Genomic DNA, 19219 nt, shown 5'->3' on the forward strand with positions numbered 1-19219 from the left:
AAGTGAAGCTAGTGGGGTGTGATTTGGTGGTTACTGGCAGCCATCTTACCTGCTGTTTGGGAAGCCTCCTTCCAGGAGCTAGTGAGAGGCACAAGATTTGGTTTTGCTGTTTGAGTAGGAATCACTGTGAAGAAAGCTAAGCAGAAACAAGCAGAGCCTAGAAACAGAGAGAGAGAACTTGGGGATGTCCTTTGGGCCTCTGGATCTAAATAAGTCTGCAGCCAACTGTACCTAAGTCCTTGTTATTTACATAAGCTGATTCTTCCTTTTTATTATTTTTTTGAGAAAAATACTTTATTTTATAAGAGTCGTTGAAAAAAGTACTGGAATGAAATATACAAAGCCCTCAACAGTTTTATCCTGGGATAAGAACAGAAATTTTGGGTGGGGAAATTTTACTTTTCATGTAAAATATTTCTGCATTAAAAATTATTTATTTTAATTTTTTTAAATTTTTTAAACTAGTTGAAGTGGTATTGCTCAAACCTGCAACAGGAGGATCCTATTATAATTCCCTTCTGTTCTCCTATATTGCTTTTCAAAAACTAAGAAGTGGGCCTTGTTTTTTGCCCTTTCTTTGTCAAAATAATTTTTGTCCTAACTTCTTAACATATAGAAAAACTCCAATAATTATACAAAAGAAGATAAAAACCATACTATTAACATTTTTGCTGATAGTCTTCTTGCCTCTTCTATATGTAGCTGCATTCACATTGAGTATGCAATTTCAAATTCTCACTTTTAATTTAATATCACAACATTGTGAAAGTAATACATATCTGCTGAAGAAAATTCAGAAAACATAGGAAAGATAGGAAAATTAATCTATTACCCATAGAGAGCCATTAAAGATATTTTGCTTTATTTCCTTCTTTCATTTTTTGCCTTTTCTCCCCTCTCCCTCTTAATATTAGGATTAGATAGTAAATGGTATTTTATAAAAAGCATATCTCTTTCACAAAACATTTTTATAAGACATTTTAGGCACTGGGTGCAGTGGCTCACACCTGTAATCGCAGTACTTTGGGAGGCCAAGGTGGGTGGATCACTTGAGGCCAGGAGTTCGACACCAGCGTGACCAACATGGTGAAACCCCATCTCTACTAACCATACAAAAATCAGCCAGGCAAGGTGGCACTTGCCTGTAATCCCAGCTACTTGGGAAGCTGAGGCAGGAGAATTGCTTGAACCTGGGAGGTGGTGGTTGCAGTGAGCCAAGATTGAGGCACTGGACTCCAGCCTGGTTGACAAAAGCAAAACTCTGTCTCAAAAAACAAAAACAACAAAAAAAGACATTTTATATGGTTTCCATCATGCAGATGTTCCATAATTTATTTAACCAGTTCTTCATTGTTGGGCATTTAGTTTGTTTTACAGTGAAAATTTGTTTTCACAATACTGTGAATCAATATCCTTGATTCACAACGATATTATAATACTGGGATCAGTATCATTGTTTATAAATTCTGGGCCAAAAATATTTCCATTTTAGACATTCCTAAAAGTAAAATTACTAGTCAGTGGTCGTAAGTATTTTAAGCAAATTAAAAATATCATCAAGCCAAGACAATGGGAAAAAGGCCTTAAAAGCCTTTCAGAAGTCTTCAGACAGTTCTCCCATCACCGGTCCAGGATCACAGTAAGAAAGAATGGGTTTTGGGGCCAGGCCCAGAACCCTGCTGCCCTGTGCAGCCTCAGAAAACTGCTTCCAGCATCCCAGCTGCTGGGGCTCCAGCCTTTGCTTAAAAGGCTTCAGGTACAGCTCAGGCTGCCACTTCTGAGAGTGCAAACTTTAAGCCTTGGCGGCTGCTACATGGTGTTGAGCCTGCAGGCACACAGAATGCACGAGTGAAGGAGGCTTGGCAGCTTCCACCTAGATTCCAGAGGATGTATCAGAGGAAAGCCTGGGTGCTTGACACGGGGTGGAGCCTCCACAAAGAGACTTTCCTAGGGCAGTGCTAAGGGGACATGTGGGGTTCGAGCCCCACACAGCGTCCTCACCAGGGCAGTGCCTAGTGGAGCTGTGGGAAGGGGGTTGCTGCCCTTCAGGTGGAAAAATGGTAGAGCCACTGGCAGCTTGCATCCTGAGCCTGGAAAAGCGACACGCACTCAACTCCAATCCATGAGAGCAGCCACTTGGCTGCAGTCTGCATGGCCATGGAGGTGGAGATGCCCTAAGTGTTGGGAGTCCATCCCTTGCACCAGTGTCCTCTGGTTTCAGGACAAGGAGTGAAGGATTATTTTGGAGCATTAAGGTTTAAGGTCTGTCCTGCGGATTTCAGACTTGCATGGGGCCTCTTACCCCTTTCTTTAGGCTGATTTTTCCCTTTTGGGATGGGAACGTTTACTCAATACCTATAGTACCATTGTTGTTGGAAGCAAATAACTTGATTTTGATCTTACAGGCTCATAGGTAGAAGGACTTGCCTTGAGTCTCACATGAGACTTTGGACTTTTGAGTAATGCTGGAATGAGGTAAGACTTGGAGGCTATGAGGAAGAGATGACTGTATTTTGCAATGTAAGAAAGACATGAGATTTGGGGACTAGGGGAAGAATGATAGATTTGGATGTTCTGACCCCTCCAAATCTTTTTTCTTTTTTAAAAAGATTATTATACTTTAAGTTCTGGAGTATATGTGCACAACGTGCAGGTTTGACACATAGGTATACATGTGCCATGTGGGTTTGCTGCACCCATCAACTCGTCATTTACATTAGGTATTTCTCCTAATGCTATCCCTCCCCCAGGCCCCCACTCTCCGACAGGCCCTGGTGTGTGATGTTCCCCTCCCTGTGTCCATGTGTTCTCATTGTCCAACTACCACTTATGAGTGAGAACATGTGGTGTTTGGTTTTCTCTTCTTGTGTTAATTTGCTGAGAATGATGGTTTCCAGTTTCATCCATGTCCCTAAAAAGGATATGAATTCATCCTTTTTTATGGCTGCATAGTATTCCATGGTATATATGTGCCACATTTTCTTTATCCAGTCTATCATTGGTGGGCATTTGGGTTGGTTCCAAGACTTTGCTATTGTGAACAGTGCTGCAATAAACATATGTGTGCATGTTTCTTTACAGTAGAATGATTTATAATCCTTTGGGTATATACCCAGTAATGGGATTGTTGGGTCAAATGGTATTTCTAGTTCTAGATCCTTGTTGAGGAATCGCCACACTGTCTTCCACAATGGTTGAACTAATTTACAGTCCCACCAACAGTGTAAAAGTGTTCCTATTTCTCCACAATTTCTCCAGCATCTGTTTTTTTCCTGATGTTTTAATGATTGCCATTCTAACTGGTGTGAGATGGTATCTCATTGTGGTTTTGATTTGCATTTCTCTAATGACCAGTGATGATGAGCTTTTTTCCATAAATTTGTTGGCTGCATAAATGTCTGCTTTTAAGAAGTGTCTGTTCATATCCTTTGCACACTTTTTGATGGGGTTGTTTGTTTCTTTCTTGTAAATTTGTTTAAGTTCTTTGTAGATTCTGGATATTAGCCCTTTGTCAGATGGATAGATTGCAAAAATTTTCTTCCATTCTGTAGGTTGCCTGTGCACTCTGCTGATAGTTTCTTTTACTGTGCAGAAGCTCTTTGGTTTAATTAGATCCCATTTGTCTATTTTGGCTTTTGTTGCCATTGCTTTTGGTGTTTTAGTCATGACATCTTTGCCCATGCCTATGTCCTGAATGGTATTGCCTAGGTTTTCTTCTAGGGTTTTTATGGTTTTAGGTCTTACATTTAAGTCTTTAATCCATCTTGAGTTAATTTTTGTATAAGGTGTAAAGAAGGGATCCAATTTCAGTTTTCTGCATATGGCTAGCCAGTTTTCCCAACACCACTTATTAAATAGGGAATCCTTTCCCCATTGCTTGTTTTTGTCAGGTTTGTCAAAGATCAGATGGTTGCAGATGTGTGGTGTTATTTCTGAGGCCTCTGTTCTGTTCCATTGATCTATATATCTGATTTGGTACCAGTACCATGCTGTTTTGGTTACTGTAGCCTAGTAGTATAGTTTGAAGTCAGGTAGCGTGATGCCTCCAGCTTTGTTCTTTTTGCCGAGGATCTGGCTCCTCTAAATCTCATGCTAAAATGTGATCTCCAATGTTGGAGGTGGGCCTAGTGGGAAGTGTTTAGGGATAGATCTTTCATGAATGGCGTGGTGTTGTCTTCACTGTAATGAGAGAATTCTCACTGTATCAATTCATACCAAGAGCTGCCACCTCTCCCCTCTCTTGCCATGTGACATGCTATTTCCCTTTCACTTTGCACCATGATTACAAGCTTCCTGAGGCCCTTGCCAGGAGCAGATGCTGGCATTATGCTTTGTGTATAACCTGCAGAACTGTGAGCCAAATAAACCTATTTTCTTTATAAATTAAAAAAAATTAAAAATTATCACACTGTTCTTCAATAAATTTGTAGTAATTCTCACTTCTACCAATAGTTTATGATAATGCTTAGTAAAGACCTCTTTAGTAGGTGCACAGGATTTTTAGCTATGAAATGACTTTAGCTATTCATTTTCCTCTTATAAGACATTATGTCACACTATAAAAGACATTCTGTACATAATTCTTTATATCCATTTAAGGTTATTGCTTCAGTTGATTTCAAAAATAAAATCTTTTATCAAAGGGCATAATTATTGTCAAGTCATTTATACATACTGATATGCCAAATTGCTTTCCAGAATGATTGTATTAATTTATATTTCACCACCAATAAAGTGTGAGAATGGCTTTCAACTTCACTAACATTACATATTACCACTATTAAAATAAAGCAATAAAAACCAATAATGACATATCTAAAAATATTCATTCATTTGATAGGTGTCACAGTTTGATTTTATTTTTAATGTATTTGACTAAGAATGAAGTTTAATATTGTTCATCTAATTTTTTTTCCTTTCTTTCTTTTCTTTTCTTTTTTTTTGAGACAGAGTCTCACTCTTGTTGCCCAGGCTGGAGTGGAGTGGCACGATCTCGGCTCACTGCAACCTCCTCCCCCTGGGTTCAAGCAATTCTCCTGTCTCAGCCTCTTGAGTAGCTGGGATTACAGGCACCCGCCACCACGCGCCTAATTTTTGTGTTTTTCGTAGAGACGGGGTTTTGCTATGTTGGCCAGGCTGGTCTCGAACTCCTGACATCAAGTGATCTATCTGCCTCGGTCTCCCAAACTGCTAGGATTACAGGCCTGAGCCACAGCGCCCGGCCCTATTTTTACTTTTTTTAGTTGTGAACATCTTATGTCCCTTGCCCATTTTATTGCCTTTGTATTCTCCTACATATTTTGCACAAATTATATTTAGGTTATCGACATATCATCTCACACATGTATTTCAGAGATATACAATATATAAATTATTTCTATTATGTTTACCATAATTTCCTACGATTGGATATTGAACTTTTTTTTGACAAATATACCGTCTATATATAATATATACTCCTTCTCCACACAGGGGGGCAGCACTGAGCAGTGGTTAAGTACACAGGATGCGGCACTATAGTGTTTAACCTTTCAGGACTGTTGTGAAGATCAACTGATATAGATAAGACAGAGCTGCCGATGCTTTGCTTACGGCAAGTTATTATCATTGTTAGCTATTACTTATATAGTTTCTCTGACTATCATTTAACCTGAAGTTTGGTTAAGAACATTTTTTTTTTTGAGTTGCAGTAATTTAAAATGTTAATGTTGTCAAATATAATATTTTCCATGGTGAACTTTTAATCCTTGTATTTATAAAGTCCTTTTTCTTTCATGGATCATTTAAAATTCCCATAGGCATTTACTCAAAAGGAAAGCAAATATGTATCTGTTTAAAGATTTTCACGTGAATGTTCATAGTGGTTTTATTTGTAATAGTCAAAAACCAGAAAGAACCTCAATGTTCATCAAAGATGAATGGATAAACAATAAATAAATAAAGATGAACATATTGTTGATACACACGACGTGGATGAGTCACAAAATAAATATACTGAGTGAAAGAAACCGGACCAAAAAAGTATGTACTGTCTGATTCAATTTACATAAACTCTAGAAAATGCAAACTAATCTATAGTGACTGGAAATTCATTTGTGGTTGCTTGGGATGGGGGAGGGACAGGTGGGAGTCATTACCAAGGAGCTTGAGGAAATTTTTGGTGATGATGGATATGTTCACTATCTTGATTCTAAAGATGGCTTAGGGTGTGTGTGTATGTGTGTGTGTGTGTGTGTATGTCAAAACCTATTAATTTGTACAATTTAAATTGTTTAGTTCATTAAAGCTCTTTTAAAATCCCTGTATATTTTCTATTAATCCTTATAATTTGATTTATTGTAAGCATTTAACTCTAATTTACCTGGAATTCATTTTGTAGTATGAATGAAAATATTTTCCTTCCCACTAGTATTTTACTGCATAATAATAATAATCTGTCCTGTTGCTATGCACAACCTCCTCTAGCATATATTGATACCTATGCAAGTATTTGTTTATACTCCAGGGTTTGTCTGTATTAACACCCTTTTAAATTATAGTTCAACTTAATTGTGATTATAGCTTATAGTATATTTAATAGTTGGTAAGTGACATTCTTCTTTAATATTCCTTTCCTGCCTAGCCTTAACCCTAATCAAAAGAATCTCAGATCTTAGCATTACTATCAGAAGAGAATATTTAAACCCAAAGGATTATTTTAGTACAATTTTAAATGAGAAAGGTAATAAATGTTGTAATTTGGATTTTTGTGTTTTAACATTTTAGGAAGGAGTATAAGGAAAGGGGAGCCCAAATAGCTGCAATACTAGCTGAAGTAAGGAGCTTCACTTTAGCCAAACCGGAAAACCCTATTACTGACAATCATATGCCCCGCCTTCTTTTCTCCTGCCCAGACTTTAATCACTGGTTCCCACAGAGAATTAGCCAGGGGAGGAGCATTTTTGATGTCTCCAATAGGCAAGGAAAATAGCTACATTCAAGGGCAATGTCGGGTAAGGGAAGGTTTTAAAGAATACAGACAGTGTGTGATACAAAGACAAACACATACCTAGGAATATACTTGGGAATTTCATAGGCAAGATAAAATTGTATATTGTTTGGGTGTTGCATGGATATGAGAAGTAGAGTAGTTTTGGGGCTCATGATAATTTCCTTTGATTGGTTTTGCCTAAGTATAAGATGTCTGCCTTGTCGCCTTCTGGCTTTGTCCAGTTATTTTAAGGCTACTCATTTATATGTTAGAGGTTAGATAATTTTCTTAAGTTAAAAAGAGCTGCATCAGGTTTTTTTTTTTTTTAATTAGTTTCCCATGTTAGGAATTGTAATTGCAGAGTATTCCTTTCTACTCCAAATCAACAACCTTTTAATTCAACGTGTAAGAATTAGAATGATTACTTTGGAGGAGTACAAAGAGACAATAATCAAGCAGTTAACACTTATTAAATACCTACTGTGTACATAAACTACCTTGAAAGTATGTTTAAAGGGAGGATTTAATCTGAACAATCTGAGTAAATTTAAGAGTTCTTAATTTGTAATAGCAATTTTCTAAAGGTAAATAGCTATCACTGAGACAATTTTTACTTTTAAAGGTGAAAAGGTGTTGAATGAAGCAGCATGCATCAGTAAACGAGTAAATTAAAATTTGTGCTTTGCTATCAAACCCAGTGCCTCTAGTAAAGTAATTGAGCTTGATTTCCTTCATCCTTATAAAGGAATTGATGCTGTCATCTACCTCCTAGGATTGTGGGAGATTCAAATATAACATAATTGAATATTTTGCAAACAGTAAATCACCATACAAATTTAGTTATTATGGTTGATAAAAGCTGGTTACTTCTCCAGATAATCAACTACACATAACATTTGCAGAGATTATTTCAGAGACTCTATGAATCACTAACACTATCAACATATTCCCTAATAGTTGGAAGAAAACCATCATCATTTAAGCTCATGGAGAAAAAGCTGTCACAGATGGGAGTAGCATAGCAGAGAACAAACCTCTAGAGAGAGATTCCCCACCCCGCATCCCCAGCTCCCACACCCCAGACGCAGAGTGGTGACAGTTCTGCTGATCCTTCCACTCTCTCTTCCTTGTCCTCTTATTGGGTGGTCGGCCTGGCACACTTGCCCAGTGCAATTCACAGATGAAGACAAAGGGAACTATAGGAGTCAACAAAGTAGATGACAACTTCTGATTACTCAGAATCCAGATTTTGCCTTTCCCTTCTCCTCTGCAGTCTCCTGTACCTCTCTAGCTTTCTCACATTTCTTCCTTCCTGAGCCATGGTATCCTCAAAGCTCCTCTGCCTCACCTGTGTCTTAACCCAAACAGCATCATTCCCTGCTGGAAATCCAGTACAACAGAGGCATTGTTCTTGCATTGCCTGTATCTATAATGTTTAAGTATCTTTAATTCTGCTTTTATTGACTTTCTTATTTCAGTTAGATTTCAGAGCTAGCCAATTTTCCATAAAATTCTTTTTGTACAGAGGATGACAACCAACCCACCCCTACCAGTCCACATTATAGGGAAAGGAGATAAGAATCCAACTCTGAACCTAACTTTGTTCTAGAGTCTGGTTGGGTTCCGCCTGGATCCACCTGCTTGACTTTGACTTTGACTTTGTTACCCTTCCATCCCCTCATGACTATGCCTTGGCCAGCCTCTGGCCTGATTACCTTTTCCGGCTGCCAAACTTGCACTAGCTCCCTTAGGTTATAAAAATGTCAGGGCATTTAATGCCTAGTAAGACGGCAATGAACAAATTGACATATTATTCAAATACTAAGCTTGGAAGGGAATTTCATTTGCTCTCATTAGTACCATTAGCAGCAGTCATTCTCTGTTAGAAGGTCAGAGCCATGTAGATGAGTATATAGAACATTTCAATGAGGCCCATTCTTTGAGGTAAAAACTTCAACTGTGCCAGTCAAACTGATTGATAGTATTTGGGTAGAAGAAAAGTTTATCCAATTTATAAGGGCATGCTCCCAAACAAAGCTTTCTTCACACTTTACATAAGAAAAATCCAGAGCTGCCCTAAAAATCTTGTTACTATTTCTGAGCAGTGTCAGTGTAGAATGACATAAATACCGGAAAGTCTTCTAAATCTTATTACATAATGATAATTGCTAACACTTTTGCAGGTTTACTATATGTCAGGCACTTTGTGAGCACGTTACAAGTATCATCTCTGCACACATTATAAAATTAACATAGATTAAGAGTAGGCAGGATGGTGTATTAGTTGAGCTCATTAAATGTAGCGCTCTCTCTGATTAACTGTATGCTCTTTGGGGGATTACTTAACCTCTCGGGCCTTAATTTCCTCATCTGTATAATAAAGATGGTAAAAGTACCCTGCTCATGGGGTTGTTGTGAGGATTAATGGAGAGATAATAACTACTTATGTTTTTTTTTTATTTTTTTTTATTTTTTGAGACGGAGTCTCACTCTGTTGCCCAGGCTGGAGTGCAGTGGCATGATATCGAGTCACTGCAACCTTCACCTCCCTGGTTCAAGCGATTTTCCTGCCTCAGCCTCCTGAGTAGCTGGGACTTCAGACTGATGCCACCATGCCTGGCTAGGTTTTGTTTGTTTTGTTTTTGTATTTTTAGTAGAGACGGGGTTTCGCCATGTTGGCGCCAGACTGGTCTTGAACTCCTGACCTCAGGTGATTCACCCACCTCTGCCTCCCAAAAGTGCTGGGATTACAGACGTGAGCCACTGCATCCCACCACTACTTGTATTTCTTCAGTGATTTCCATGTGCTATGACTTTTCTCCGAATAAAAAGGGTTAATTACCTTAAATAGGTTAAACAAAGAGTACTTATAACAGTATCTGGCACTTAGAAAGTCTTCTATTTTATTCAATCCGAGAACTCATGGAGCTCTCACATGATGTGCTCCTCTCTGTTCTGCTGTATGTTTGGGTTTCCTACCATCACGCCACACATGGAAACTAACTACATGGTCAGCACATTGCCCAAATGGCTGCTATTCTTTCCTCACTCACTCTGGCTTGTAGTTACTGCCAAAGTCCTCCTTACAGTCAGACTAATGCCCACACTCTTCATTAATACTTTTCTCCTTTCAGTTCTTTATGACTAAGACCATACTCCACCTCTTCCACCATTTTCTGCATTTTTCCACCCTTCTTTTTTTGACTGCAGTGATCATAAGGCTTTGGAAGAAATCAAACCTAACTTCTTACTGGAAAACAGTGGGGACTTTGATGCTGGAATAACGGCTTCTATGGTCTTTCAACCTTAAATGAACCTGGATATACTGCCAAGAGAAAAATCCATGAAAATAGGGTAAAGACTGGAGAATAATAATGTACCCAAATCATAAATTCTACTAGAAGATTGCTTTTTTGACCTTTCTAAATGGTGCCTAACTATATACTTTTAAAATTCTTGTATTTTTGGAAGAAATAAAAACACTATTTGTCAAAATCAAAGAATGTTAAGATTTTAATGAAAGAGGAAGTCTCATAAATATTAAGTTTCCATCCACCTCAGTTACATTCATCCCTAAACAATATTGTCATGTGCCATACATTTCGACTACATAGATGATGTAGTTGTACCTGCTTCCAAGAGGATGATTTATGTAAGTTGGTCCTGTTTGAAAAACTTGCATACTGTAAGATATACTCAGTTTCCTTGGCCACAAAAACCTTGCTCTAGCATTGTATGCAAATTGATAATTTTTAAGCGGGCTTAAAAGATAAATCAGATGTTCTCTTCCTGACTCATTGTAAAGAGGAAACAACAGACAAAATACCTCTCAAGTCTACTGTTTTTAAATTCTACTTTCATCCCCTTAGCTCAGAACCTCCCTCATTCTTGTCCTGAATTGTAACATTAACTTCTGGACTCATTTCTGTCTACACATTAGTCTATTTTCTGTGCTGCTGCCATTATTACATTTCCAGACATTTCTGATTCTCATCTCTCCCTGGTTTTTCCACACTGTTCTGTTTCTCAAGATCCTCCTTTCCCCAGCCTCCTATTGAACGCTGGCTATTTCTTTAAGGTTTATCTTAGTACTTCCTTCTCCACACAGCATTTTCTCTCCCCTCCTCTGTAATCTCTGCTCTGCACCATTTACTCCTAAGGATATTCCAAGGATTTCCTGAATCAAGGAACTCTGCACTACTACTATCTTTTCAATGTCAGTGTCCAACACAAATATATTCAATATAAGGATTTAAAAAAAATAAATGAGAAAATAAGCATTAAAATTCTTTAGCAAACAAAACTGCAGACTACTTGAGACCAACACTTCTCTGGAAAATCGTGGACTTGCAGTCACTAGAATCAAAGGATTTCATTGATCTGTATTTCTGTAGAGAAAAGGGAAATTTCACAAAGAATACTCACTTTCTTGTCCTATCTATATCATCCTAATTTATCAGAGGTGCTTGAAATTAACCTCCGACATTACATAAAAGACCCTATTTGTTGTGCTTAACTCTAGAGTGTCACTGTCTAATAAGATAGCACTAGACACACATGGCTATTTCAATTACTTAGCATTAAATACAATTTGAAATCTGTTTCATCAGTTGCACTAGCTACCTTTCAAGTGCTTAATAGCCATATGTAGCCACATATAGTAGTAGTTTCTATATTGGACTATGCAGATAGAGAGCATTTCTAGCATCACAGAATTTTGAACAGCACTGCTCTGGAGCTCTGCCTCTCCACCACACCTAAACGTCGGTATGGCCCGGTTATTCAAGCCCAGTTATCCTCTGCCCATCCTTATATGAGTAGAAAGTTCTTTAGAATAAATTTCAAAAAATAATAATTGGAATGTATATGCATTTAAAATATTTTGTTATTTTCTCTCACAGTCAAGGCATTCCAGATTTTACCATTTGGTATTGCATTTCAGTGAAATTATAAAAACGCACACCTCCCACTTGATATGAGACTTCTTATTTGCAAATCGGTGGTGAAGACAAACACATATAGGTGGGTGAAGGGACTCAAGACTTTTCTACTCTTTAACATTATTATTTTAATAATTTCATAAATGTGCATACTTATATTAACTCTGCTAGTTAGTATCGTGATTCAGGCATTCCAATTCTTAAGCCAAGACTCTTTTTCTACACCATGTTGCCTATACATGTTCCATCTAAAGAGTTGGGAAGTCAACAGTTAGACCAGCATATAGCCTATAGCCATGTCTATGACTTCTTGCAGGATTTTTTTTTTTTAGTTGAGATGGAGTTTCGCTCTTGTTGCCCAGGCCAGAGTGCAATGACGCAATCTCAGCTCACTGCAACCTCCGCCTCCTGGGTTCAAGTGATTCTCCTGCCTCGGCCTCCCAAGTAGCTGGGATTACAGGTGCCTGCCACCATGCCCAGCTAATTTTTTGTATTTTTAGTACAGAAGGGGTTTTACTATGTTGGCCAGGCTGGTCTCAAACTCCTGATCTCAGGCGATCCACCCGCCTTGGCTTCCCAAAGTGCTGGGATTACAGGTGTGAGCCAAGATGGCTGGCTGACTTTGTACAGCTTTATAGCTTCTAGAGAGGAACTATGAGCTCATGTGTTTTTCACATTTTTTGGATTTTCTTTTTCAGACTGCCATTGTTTATACTTATAAATATGACAACAATGAAAAACCATGTAAATATGTTTGACTGTTTATTTTGTTAGGACATATTCCTCATAGTAGAACTGTAGGGTCCAAGGATATGAAATTTTTAAAGAGTTTGCTACACATTGCCAGCCTGATCAACCCCCAACCCGCACCCAGGGTACACTGCTATATGTATATGGAGAATATACTATACATATACATATAGCAGTGTATATGTGTTCCCATTTTCCAGACTTTTCCTAAACCAGACATTATCTCCCCCTTCCTCCTTTTGCTTTCCCCTTTAAAAAATAGTTGCTAATTATTAAAATGGCATTTGTTTAATTTGTAGCTATTTTTAAAATAACAAGGGAAGTGCTTTTTCTTACAGATTTATGAGACCTCATTACATAACATGGATATTCACTTTTTCTCTTTCATATATGTTGCAAATATGGCTTCTAATTTGCTATTTATCTTTTTAATTTTGTATGTAACATATTCTAGAAGGAATAAGGTTTCATATTACCATTCCTTTATGATTTTTGTCTTCGAGGTCATCCTTTTCTATCGTAAATTCTATATTTTCTTTCACTACTTTCATGGATCCACATTTTGTACTGGAATTGCCAACCCATCCAGTTTTTTCTTTCATGTTAGGGGTGTGCAGAGTTAAGTAATTTTTCTGAATAAATGTTCCACCAAACTAATCAAAATTAACAGGTTTCAGATATAAACTATTGTTGTTTATTTAAAATAAATAATTTAAAATTTAAAAACAATTAAAATATTGAAATGGTGTCTACTGAACATTTCAAAATATGTGTGTTTGAGAGTGGGGAATTATTATAATAATACCACTCTAAAGTATCCAGCTAATAATACCATGAAGTGAAGACCAGTTGATTGCCCCTTTATATACTAAAAATATAATGAATTCTTCTTTCCTAGAAATGAGTTTACATTTTTCCTGTCAGATACTGACCCACACATTGTACAATTCTTGATAAGTTTAATCATTTTTGATGACAGCCTCTATTGCTTATTGAACAAAGCCAACATGTTTTATAATAAAGTCTGATAATAACATACCAAGCACCTCTATTCCTAGTGACTTATAAATGCTATTAATAGAATTAATTAAATTTGAGGGTTGATTTCTGAGAATCATACTACCCATTAGTAATTTCCACTTTCCTTCTAAGAACAGTGGCCTTTTACTACACAAAGAGGCAAGAGCTTTCTAAGTCTATTTTATTCTCCAAATTAATCACTATTGTCATTATCATTATCATGATGATCATGGTACCATTACTTTCATTTTCATTTGAAAAGTCTTAGAATTCTAAAAAAAAAAAGTCCAATTCTTTTCATATCAAAAATTACATAGTGGTCAATAATAAAATTCACCTTAATAAAATCATAGGTTAAAAACTAACTCCTAAAAATGGAGTATCTAAGATGATATCGAGTCATCATTCATTGGCTCGATCTTCATCAATTTTAGAAATATTTTCCTGGAGTTTAAATATCATTAATTTTTTAGAAGAGGCTATATACTGTTTTACTCAATATGGTTCTTTTTTAACGTGTTAGAAAACTGTTAAATATCTATCGCCTTAGTAGAGGTAAATGTTTGCAGATAATTATCTATTGGTCTATGACTCTAGGCAGCTCTAGAGATTAAAGCTAAATGTTAGCAAACACTACAAATCATTCAAAATTAACAAGAAAGCATAATTTAAACAAGAGTTGAAACAAACATTGTGCAATTAAAACATCTTGACAAAATTTACAGTTTAAAGCAAGTACATCAAAAGTCAATTTTGCTTCTTAAGAATGTAAATACCAGAACAACTCTAAAGGAATCTTCCATCTCGTGATCTCTCAGTTGAAATTACTTCAGAAGTTTTTGTGTACATATGGCCTAATGTCAGACGAATAAAAATCACAGAAATTTGGGCACATATTGGTTTTTACACACTTGTAGCTCTAATATCTAAGCTGGCTGGTAGCCCATAACTACAAAGACTAGACAAACTCACTATAGAAATTTTTTTCATTTTAATTAATAGAAAGGAACTATCTATACTTTATCATGTATTTTAAACATGGAATAGTGAAATAAAAATTTAATTTTAGTAATTTCCCTTATCCATACTACTCTCTTCTCTGACATATATAGATTTAACCCTTTCCAGTACTGGTGGGAAAGAAAAACGCTTGGGTAAGAGATCATTTACACTTTTATCTTTACCTTTTGTCTATCTTTTAATTTCTTTTTTTCTCTCTGTGTGTCTCTGTCTTGCTTCTTCTTTCCCTCTTTTATTTTTCTTTTAATAAAACATAACACTTTCTACCTCAGATATTGTCAGTTTCAATAATTTCATACTTTAAAATAGTTTGCCAGGTACCATCTTTCACTAAGTTTTAGAAACTCCCTATTCTCTAGTAATAACAACTTATGCTTATGAAAGCTATATGGTCATAGCTCATTTGTACTCAAACCACAAAGGAAAAAAGAAAAGAATAAATTCAGATACAAGCATGAGCATTTACAATGTTAGGTGCTATTATAATGCTTTTGATATTGGTCATCATGGAAACAGTTTTTATTTGAAATCATGGCAAATAAGTTTTTTGAAAAATGATTATAACTCCTTGCTTAAACTTAGAAAATGGCTTGGACACATGGAAACTCGAGAGACTAAGGAAATAGCAATGAAAATCACAGAGCATAAATACATTTAATAAAATCTAAGTTTTCTTTTTCTAAGAAAGCATGCTGTATGAACAAACTTGGGATCATTTATTGGCTTTTATCCTAATTAGTGCCAATTAAGGGCATATAATTGATTTTAGTTCACTAAGAAAGTATTTTTCAAAAAGATTTTCCTATATCGGCACTTTTTCAGGTGGGTAGTCAATATACTAGAATAACAGTAGGGCTTTGCTACTATTTAGTTAGGTTTTATTTCTAAAAGCTGCTAAGACAACTTTGTTCTAAGAGGAAGGAAAGAAGTTGCATAAGTAAACCCCTGGCTATAATTAGAGTAAATCCTAATATCTTATGAGGAAGTCAAACATCAAACATCAGTAGAGACTATGAACAAGTAATCGAAATAAGTTATTATTAAAGAAATTGTTCTCTTTTAACTTGCTCTGTGCGTACCAAAGCCTCCCATTTTGAAACAAGCTGCCAGGGTGATACGTAAACAATGCATGAGAAGGCGTCTGCGCTCTGGGAACTGATGCTCCACACAGCCACATTGAATTGTTTACATTCAGTCTCTACCAGCCTCTAAGCAAAAGAGTTCATTTTACACTCGCCCATGTTGTATTTACTTCTATTTTTAAACCCTGTAACATACATACAGCCACAATGCCTAAAAGATTAGAATGCTAATAGAAATAATAGATGTTTTTAAAAATATAGATAAAACCGGACTATACATGTTAGATGAGGCTGGCAATAATATGATGAAAGGAAGAAAAACAAAAGCTCACATACAATAAGCACACTAAATAACATGCTGGAAAAGTTGGTCCTACTGATTAATTTAGTAGAAGAGACAAGTAGCTTTGGACGAATGCCACTAATAAGGTGTCCGCTAAGAAAAGCGGACCATTTTCAAAAAACAAAACAAGAAAATACTTTGTTCAGGTCTACATTGATTTGAAGATAGCAGTTATTGTATTCTTATTACTTCCTTTGCAGTTTTCTTTCTTTGACTTACACACACACACACACACTCCCTCCCCACCCACACACACTACCATAAAACTATAACATTTCACAACATCTTAGACTTTCAAATTAAAAACAGCTGAAACCGGAGGTGGACGAGCTGGGGAGGTGGGCAGGAGAAATATATCGGGTGCCTATGTGGGGGTGGGTGTGGGGGCGACAGTGAAATTCCACCCAGCAAGTTATGCCACTGCGACAGAAGTCAGAGAGTTCAGTTTCATAGATTCAATTGTACCTTACCTGGTTTTGTAGTTAAATGCACCAATATGCCCCTAATTCTTCCTCTGAAGTACTACATAAGCTGGAAACTATAGTATTTGACCTTACACATTTCCAGAGAAGAAACTCCAAAGTAACCTTTAACTTCAATAAAAAGCTGTGTTCATTCTTCCCCTTGTGCTCAACACACAGCAATCTAATACACCTCATCATGTGGTCCGTTACCATGGTAGCAATGAATCCAGCTGCTGAAATACAAAAGACTGACAAAAAGTTGCTTTTCTTCCCTCCACCCACCCTGACAAAGTCAGATTTTTTTTTCTGTATGACAAGTCTAATTTGAATATGCTTCTCTTGCTGACTCAACTTCATGAACAAGAAAAAAATAACAGAAGTATAAGAATAAAAGGTTTCCCAACTAACTAATGAAATAACTCTATGCATTTTAAGTCACCACTAATCTTTTGAAATACTGAGCATTATCTACTACTACATCAGCCAACTAAATATTTTTAAATGTCAGTTACTAACTCGATAGGAAATGCAGCAATAATCCCAGAGCTCCTTTAAAAAACATTAAAAAATGCAGTAACGTATTCAGTAAACACAGATGCTGAAAACACTACATCAGTATATGAAGGGCTAGTTTCAAAGTGCTTTTTTTCTAGAGCAAACTTCTAATCACAGCTTAGATGTGGGAGGTAAAATTCTTCATTTTCTTTTCATCAAAACCCTGTGTTTAACTGTTATTTAAACAGATTTCAGTTCTTTTAAAATTTATCATTTAAATTTAAAGCAGGCAACACAGCCTGTTGGAATCGACCAGGCTATATTTCGGTGGGGGGCGGGGGGGTGCTCTATATTAAGAGCAACGGTCTTGGATTTGAAACAATATGAACTCTGAGCAATCCTGGGACTCCCCAAACCAATGGCTATGTAGTTAGGATTTAAGGAATCACCTTCAGTGCATTACCAGTCCTTTAGGGAAAGGCCGAGGGAGTCCCAGGTGACTGGAACTTCCGCGCATGCCAGCATGTCAGCACGATCCTTCCTCCCACCATGATACATTCACCAGCCAGTGGGTGCCCCAGTCCTCCAGGGTTGGCTGCTTCATCCCTCAGGCCTCGCATTATCACTCTGCTCTTGCACAACTTTCCTTATTTCCCAAACTTAGCTCATATTTCACAATAATTTGTTTGCATATCTATCTTCTCTCTTTAGAGATGGACTCCCCAAGGAAGGGGAACATTGTCTTACTCATCTTTCTCTACCAAGTAACCATCAAAAGACTTGGCAGTAGGTAGGGCTACTTCTTCAATGGATAAAGATGGCATCTGAAAGCTTTCCCTCACCTCCTCCAGGACTGTCTTCACAGCATGTCTCGCTGTGCTTAAACCCTTGAGAGATCTGCACAGAATTTTTCTTAGTACATCACATCACAAAGTGAGGCAAGGCAGAGGAGCTCTTAAGAAGAGCAACTGTGGAATCAAGCAGATGCGGATTTGAAATCTGGCTCTCGCCCATACTCCTTTTGTGATCTTGGACAGGTTACTTAACCTCTCTAACCCTCAGTTTACTCTTCTGTAAAATTCCTACTTTAACGAGGAATGAAAATGGATTAAATGAGATAGTCCAAGGAAAGCACCAAGCATTGAAGAATACTAAATACTCAATAAATTCTGGCTAGTATTATTTAGTAAATATGTGATTTTTGAACAAGAGGGACCATGAGAAAGCTGACTGGCATGTGACTTCCCTTTGCTGAATAAAGTGTCATTTTCAACAAGATACGCATTAACAATCCTATGTTTCCTAACATAGATTTACATAACAACACAGCATAAACATAGAGACCTTTTCAGGCAAAGAGCAAGGGCTGTTTGCTCCAACCTGTTTGCTCCTTGCATCCAGCTAGGAGCAACCGATCAGTCAAAAGGTTATGCATATTTCTAGGATGAAATGGACTGTGGGAAGAACGTTAAACATGGTAGTTAATTTTTTTCATCTTTAAATATGGAAGCAAAACACAAGTAAAGCAGTTCATTGTGGTATTCATTTTGGATTCTTAAAAAATGGTCTATATGTTATTTGTTAATGATACTTTCTCAAATTAAGATGAAGTGTAAAGAATCTTCATCATAAAGGTCTTTAAAATATAAATTACATACATAGATTACATTTTTAGTAATTAACCAATCTTGTGTCAACAGCAGCCTTTACAAGGTCACCTTGATCTCTAACAAGTACTGTAAACTGCTCACCAGTGTAGACTTTTAGCTGCTTCTCTCCATAGTCATCAAATTCAGGAAATTACCTGACACCAAAACCAATGGCATAGGAAAATCAGCATTAAAATCCCTTTGAAGAATATGGTACAAAGAAGCAGCCAGGGGTTAAAAAAGCCTGTGGTAGAAAAAAACAATTTTTTTTTCATTGCAGGAAGTTACCAGAAAGAATAAAGTGAATGTTGCACATTGCAAGATTTTTCTATCATTAAAAAGTAAGAAAGAAAGAAAAGCCCTACAACAAATCAGTTGGGATGATTAAAATAGCTTTGGCACTGCTCCAACCTTGAAAAAATCCTTCAGTGTGGTGACTCATGATGATCCAATCCTATAAAATGTGTGAGGCCGACCAGGCAAAAA

At 36.8% G+C, this 19219-nt stretch overlaps 1 protein-coding gene across 50 annotated transcripts in view; it reads right to left on the minus strand.

Moving 5' to 3' along the window:
• DTNA (dystrobrevin alpha) overlaps positions 1-19219 on the minus strand; it is a 412319-nt gene that overhangs the window by 162409 nt on the left and 230691 nt on the right. For 3 of the 50 annotated variants that reach the window (XM_077974944.1, XM_077974968.1, XM_015121821.3), the window contains exon 1: positions 16596-16745. The exons of the other annotated variants lie outside the window; for them this stretch is intronic. The gene's annotated coding sequence lies outside the window, so the exon portion shown is untranslated. Of the gene's footprint in view, positions 1-16595; positions 16746-19219 lie in introns of those variants that run through there. 50 annotated transcript variants of the gene reach the window in all.

The sequence above is a fragment of the Macaca mulatta genome, chromosome 18 (genome assembly GCF_049350105.2).
Source record: "Macaca mulatta isolate MMU2019108-1 chromosome 18, T2T-MMU8v2.0, whole genome shotgun sequence".
NCBI lineage: Eukaryota > Metazoa > Chordata > Mammalia > Primates > Cercopithecidae > Macaca > Macaca mulatta.